We start from the raw sequence: 7,500 nt of genomic DNA, 5'->3' as shown, positions 1-7,500 counted from the left end.
TAAAAAATGCATACTTGTGTGTGGGTATATATCTGCAATATAGGAAAATACTGGTCTCTGAACTCAATGTTGCAATTATGTCGCATGATGGAAACCTAATAGCCTCCAATTTCAAAATGCGTGGGAGTATTTTAAAATAAACTCTCCTTCCCTAGTGTAAAACGACCTGCATGGGTGTGAATTGGGATGGGGTATGGTTTCAGCGGTAAGACGTCCTCATGAAAGGTAACGTAATAGTGTGACACCTCCTGAACCACTGACTAGGTGTACCTCATACCAAATATTCTTACTCACTGTAACGTTACAAAGCGTCTCGTATCAAATCGGAATTTAAAATGACTAATCATGTCATGAAGAAGTATTATTTTAAAAAGATTGGCGAAGGCAGAGGACACGTCTTCCAAAAACACACACACCCAACCCGGGATCGGGACCTGACTTCTTCTTTTTTCTTCTTCTTCTTCTTTTCTTCTTCTCCTTCTTCTTCTCCTTCTTCTTTTTCTTCTTCTTTTTGACCAGTTGTGGTGCACTGGTTGGAATGAGAAGCACCTCAAGCGATCACTCAACCGACTTAGCTAAATCCCACTACTATAAATTATATTAAAGAGAACAATTTAAAAAAAAAAATTATATTGTCATCTTTTTTCTTTTTGTTTCGTTGTATTAAACTACCAGCCAATTAGGGATGGTCTCACAATACAGTTTAACTGAATCACTTAACTTGCTACGGTCGAATAACTAGGCTACGTTACGCTAAACTCGTTAGGTGTGAGTCACTGTTATATAGTTACCTTGTTCGTGGCTATGAATTTATTTAATTTATCTTTTCTCTGAACAAGTGTCCTGTTAGTTTCCTTGTAATGTGACAGACACAGATATTAGTCTTTAGTCATGTTCATTCGCTGTTCTTCGGTTACATCCCAATAGAAAACCGGATTCAAACGATTCGGAGACGAATTCCAGCGATCTCCTGCTGTTGGAATCGTCTAGCGAAAAAAAAACAAAAAAACTTCCGGAACATAGTCATTACCGACTAGGAATAACTGTTCCACATATTATTTAATTTATGTTGCTATTCTAAGCGTGGGTGTGGGTGTGGGTAACGTTTGGCTTGCTTCCATCAGAGAACTGCTCAAGCACGCCTGTCGTGGGCACAACCACTGACTTCGCCAGTATATATAAAAATAGCAAAAGTCAAAACAAGAAAGAAATACAGACGAAACATACACTAGTTGTTAATAACTTAGATGCGCAAGCCGAAAAGATTAAAGGTAAATTGTACCATTTTGTGTGGGTGTTCAAACACAAAATAAAAACTTGGATAACCAATAAAGATTCGAAACCAATTCTAAAAGTGTTATCCAATAAACCCCAATAGGCCTAATAGCTCATAAGAGCCAAATAAAAAAATATGCTGAGCATGCGTAGCTGTGATTTATAGGCATAGGCTAATTGTAGGTTATATTTCACTTGTATGTAAAGATCATTGTCACTGTTCTGCCTATTCATGCATTCTTCGTGCAGTCATGCGGGAAATTAATATAGTACATACCGTATGCTGAAAAAATTGACATCCTCCATTTGTTTACGGATGTGATAGGGTAGAAGTAACGTCATCCTTAAAACGTTCTAGCCCATCCTTTAGTGTGTGGATCGAGGAGGGGTGGCGGTGGTGTGGGTTGGGGGGGGGGGTTCGGGGGGGGGGGGTTGGGGGGGGTATTGTTTTGGTTTGGTTTGGTTTCATTGTTTTATTTTACGTTATTTTATCTTAATTTATGTAAGAATTGTTCGTAATTTTTTTGCGAATTTATCGATTTATAACAGTCACAAATTGTATTGTATAAATTCGCAAAAGATAACGAACAATTCTTATATACATTGTATATATACATGTGTATAATAATAATAATAATAATAATAATAATAATAATAATATACTGTACATTCTTGGTCCCATGCATGTCCGGTTTAGAGAAGTTCATATACATATAAATATACATAAACATAAACATATCTATATCCATATCCATATCCATATCCATATCCATATCCATATCCATATCCATATGCATATACATATACATGTACATGTACATATACGTGTGTGTGGATGTGTGTGTGTGTGTGTGTGTCTGTCTGTCTGTGTGTGTGTGTGTGTGTGTGTGTGGTGTGTGTGTGTGTGTACATGTGCCCCCACCACACTTCGTAGCAGCAGGGTTTGTGTGTGTGTGCGTGCGTGCGTGTGTGCGTTCGTTCGTGCGTGCGTGCGTGCGTGCATACGTGTGGGTGGGTGTGATATTGAATTTTCGTTTGACGACCCACCACATCCTGGATTTTAAAATCAAATGCACGAAAAGTTTCGAAGCTTAGCTTATTTTGGTTCTTCTATATTATACATGTATCCTTGTAATAGAAACCGAAAACCTAAAATAAACACATTCTTCGCAGTATCTGCAAGAAGTCGACATAACGTATAACACTGGGTTTCCTGTCAACAAAACAATTCATTGATTCGTATAAACCATAAATGTCTACTTAGAATCAATCTAATTAAAATTAGCTCCACTGGTTAATTAATATTACCTGTGGATCTAACAGCACCCCGTTGGAGCTCATGTCCAGTTGACCTTTCATTCAACCAATGAAAACCGTACTTGCAAAATCATGCTAGTGATATGAAAAGAATTTGAAAACATTCGGGATTATGCCGAGGGTATACGAAATGATTCGGGTGAATTACGAAGTATGCCGGAAAATAATTTCAATATAAAATTTTATATAAAATTTGTTTCAAGACAAACGATTCCCAGTCTGGAGCTCGTCGCGGTAAGACGTGTTTGTACACACTGCACGTGCTTTCGCGGCTCGACTTGGGGATCCTTCACTTTTGTTGGATTCTTTTTTAGCGAGATTCCTTGCCTCCACGTCATTTCTCCGTCTGACTATGTTGACTCGTGACTCGTATGACGGCCATTCTGCAGAACGCCACGGTTGTTCGCGTTTAGTCTCTACATGTCCGAGCCTGTCCTAGCAGCACTGGAAGATTGACCGCCCCACTCTAAGAAGAAATAGGAAGCAGGGTCGGACCTACTACTCTTTTCTAGACTTTACTTTGTTTTATTGTGATACCATCTCGTATCCTCCGGAGTCGGGCCCGTTCGCACCACTATACCAACCTATGACGACTGGACTATACCCTAGTCTGATTCTCTCTCTCGTTCAGACGGATCCGGCTTCTCAAGATCTGTATTTCAGCACAGCACTACACCTTCAACGTCTATTGACTGTCAGTCTAAGGGTTTTCTTGACGGGATGCAACCCATCTCGTCCCTACAAGCTGTGCACCCTAACGGCCTTAACGAGACCACTCACGTGGACATATAGATCGGACTTTAAACTTTTAGACCTTCGTTTAAAAGTTTATGTCGAAATTACTTTCTTTTTTTAATATTATTAAATAGTCCGATCCTCTCTTCTTTCTCTTATTTATTTTTGGACTGTCCTTCAAAAATGCTCCAAATTATATAAATATTCGACCGAGCAGTCAATTCTTTTTATTTTTGATTGTAATTTTTTTCTTTTTCTTTTTTTTCTTTTTTTTTAAATTTTATTAACTTTTTTACTAATTGCTACTTTCAAAATTCTGCCCATTTTTAACTCTCTTCCCCCCCCCCCCCCCCCCCCCCTCCATCTTATCTAATTTCGTTTTGACCACCCGATCTAATCTAGCGACCAAATTTAATAGTAGAATTTTCTTTATTAATTATATTAGAGATGCGCATCAAAATTTTAAAGGCCCACTATTTAATTTTTGGATGTAAATTTCAAAATTGTCCGCTTAATTTTTTTTCTGTCCCGGGACAAGCCCCTGGCTATCCAGAGACAGGCCCCGGGACGGACATGCTCGAAACTCTAGTGGTATATGAGCATGTAAAAATTATTCGCACTCGCACTCGCACTCAAGACAAACAAACAAAACCGTGATGGTATAGCCATAAAATCTGTTTATACTAGTATACAATCCAGGATTTATTACTGCACTTTTCCCCCTGGTTTTTTAATGTTGAAATAGACCAACAAGCTCGCCTATTGCATAAATAGTCTCGCCCGATATTTTTAGACTTTGTATACACCCGAATAACGCTACAAAAGGCGAAGTGTAATTGGTCGATATTTAAATTGTTATTTTCATTTTACACTCTTTCAGCTATGACGCTCTGCAATTACACCCCAACCCCACCTGGGGGGATTAATTGCGACAACCCCCCCCCCCCCCCCCCACACACACACACACACACACACACCCGGGGGGATTAATTGCGACTTACGGCTCGCTGCTAGAGTACAGAGTCTCGTACACCGGGTCACGGGCAACCGTGACCTTGGTGTACGGAGATAGGATTCAGAAGAAAGGAAGGTGGAGGAAGAGGAGACGTGCGCCAGGGGCGGTTCAGGGGGGGCAACACTGGCAGCTAAACCGCCGGCAGCGGCCCCTTCTGGTTCGCCGCCCAACGTCGCCAACTCAAGGACCAAGAAGAACAACGAAAAGGCTCCTGCCCCAGCGCATCTTACTTCAGTGACCACGACAGGACCGGACTATTTTGACATTGCAATATGTGACACTCCGTATCGGCGACCCGCTCCACCGGTCTACTCTTCAGCGTTTCCGGATGTGTCGCCGATTTTACAGGCGACACCCGGCCCAGAAAGCAGCTGTACCAAAACGGAAGGCGACCGCTAACCCGAGCGGCCAACCTGTCAAGCCAAGCCAACCGTCTGCACTGCCGCCGAAACCGGACTTAGAAGTAGCTGAGCAGTGGTCACTTCAGGCCGGCCGTCTACATCAGCGATATCCTCAGCTCGTCAAGGTCAACCTTGAGACTTTAAAAAAATTTGGCCGCCATTTCAAAAACTTTGTTTATTTTTGGTAAACATTTTGACATTCTTTATTTTTTTTGGCAGTCCGTCTAAATTGCTCCAATCACCTTCAACTTTGGATGAGCAGTCAAATCTTTTTGTTTGGCCTCAATTTCACCAGACATGGTATTTTTTAGAATTACTAATTTTTATTCCAAATTCTGCCCACCTTAAACTTACCCTCCCCCTCCTGTCCCGGAATTGGTCACTGGTGAAGTCAGAGGCTAAGTCCGGGGTAGGCATGCCGGAACCTTCATTGGATATGGGCACGTTAATAGAGTTCCGCATTCCGCATAAATTGTTATTTATAAATAAAATGTCACCTGGACATGGGAGTCCATGCAATGCTGTTAGATCTACTGGTAGACCAGTAGAGCTAATTTTAATCAGATTAACTTAGCATGAACTTACTTCTTGGGGGCGGGGGTGGGGGTGTCCTTTTAAAATCATTGCGATTTTTTTCTACGTAATATACTACTGGTGTAGCGGGGGCGGCAAGGGGGGAAGGGGCATGCGACCCCAACATACTTGATATGGAGTGCCGGGCTCTAAGCCTCGAAGAGCCCACCCCAAATTACTGGTGAAAACAAATCACACTTTGTAGTAACAGCGATGTTTATATATATATATATATATATATATATATATATATATATATATATATATATATATATACATACATACATACATACACACACACACACACACACACACACACACACACACACACACACACACACACAGAGATATATATATATATATATATATATATATATATATATATATATATATATATATATATATATACAGTAGAATCTCGTTGGCTCGACCTTGGAAGGGTCGATCACACCGCAACGCTCGAACCAAAAACGAAGTCCCGAATTTTTTGTCGGTAAACCCTTATATTAACTGATGATGGGTCGAATACGTCCAGACTCGACTATAAGGCTTCGCTCGAACTAAATTATCGGTCCCGTCTGTGTTATTAGCTATATTTCCCTCGAACTGGTGATACATCAAATATCAAATGGAAAACTACCGAAAAGGACCAACAACTGCCGCGTTTGCGCAGTTGGTTATTACAACCTTTGGATTATAATAATTTAGGCGGAACGAGTTATACATGTAGATGGATCGGAGAATCGCGACACTAGCCAAGCAATCCTTTCTTTGCCATACCAGTCATGTTGTGTGTTAGCCAGCAGTTGGCCTCAGACTAGAGTTATCGACCCATTTGGTTGTCCAAAATACGGAAACTAATGCGAGAAAATATAGTTTTCTTGTGATGTGATTAATGGCTGGGGAGCTGCTTAGTATACTGGATTGTTGCACTGGGTTTGACAGGTAAGAGGATGCAGTTAGTGAATATGTGCACTTGGTTTACACTGGATACTGCATAATGTCCCCCAGAGCACATTGAAGTCATGCAAAATTTGTGTAAAATGCAGAGAAATGGGTGTGATTCGGTCCCTTAGCCCACGTGTGTTTGTTTACATTGATATAACGGGAAAAAGAGCTGGACAACAGATGTCGTCCTTTCGAGTGTTCAATGGGCCCAGGCAGGTAATGTTTCCCGTGAAATGCTAATGGCCTGGTGAAATTAATAAAAGTGCTATAGCCACTGGGGCTACATGAGAATACATAGTGAAATTAATTGTGGTCTGAGGCCAGTTATCGGTAAAAGTATTTCAAGTACAGCTAGTGTCACGGTGCCTTTTCGATGAAACGTGATACCAGTCAAACAATTGGCCTCAGCGGGAAGCGTTACGTCTACCAGACCAGTTTTCAGTGAAACCAGGGGCGAGGTACTCAACTATCATCACTTCGGCAAGGGCTTCTGCATCACAGGAGTAATTTCTGATAAATCCTTTCACTCTGATATTTTGTTATATAACACATTGATGAAATGTTTAAGTTTGCAGTTAACAAAATAATATGGTAACAGGTCGTTTCGCCCTTATTACTAGTTCACCCGAGTCGTTTTGAACAGGATTGATGCGTACCTCTAACCGAGTCGTTTCGCCCCATGTTTTGATTCGCAATAATTTTTATTTTGTTAATAAAGTACATTTATTCATTGATTTGTCCTATATCCATTGAAATTTAGATGTCACACATTGCGTGTTTATATTTACAGATAAAAATAATATAATTTTGTTTCTTTCCAGTATCATTTACTGAAGCCATATACATGAAATACGTACAGGCCTTGGATAATATACAGACAATGTATTCACATTAATAATTAATTTATGAACAGTCACACTGCATACTACTGATGTGCTGTGGTTTCTTATTAAATATACTACATACCCAGCTGAGGTTAAACGACTCGGTACGAATGAGATTTAGGGCGAACCAGCTTAGGGCGTAACAACGCAGAGTTCGAAATGGTTTTAGGGCGAAACGACCCGGATTCGAATAATATGTATCTAATGCTTTCGAGACGTTTCGGCCCCGCTACACATTCGGCCCCAAACGTTTCGGCCCCGTAACCCTAGTCGTTTCGGCCCCGATTATTGTTGTTTTATAAATCAAATTATTCAGTCACTTGTGTTTTGTTATTAAATTTTATCGTAAGTA

This window comes from Gigantopelta aegis, chromosome 10, assembly GCF_016097555.1.
Source record: "Gigantopelta aegis isolate Gae_Host chromosome 10, Gae_host_genome, whole genome shotgun sequence".
Lineage (NCBI taxonomy): Eukaryota > Metazoa > Mollusca > Gastropoda > Neomphalida > Peltospiridae > Gigantopelta > Gigantopelta aegis.
This window is presented reverse-complemented; position numbering follows the sequence as displayed.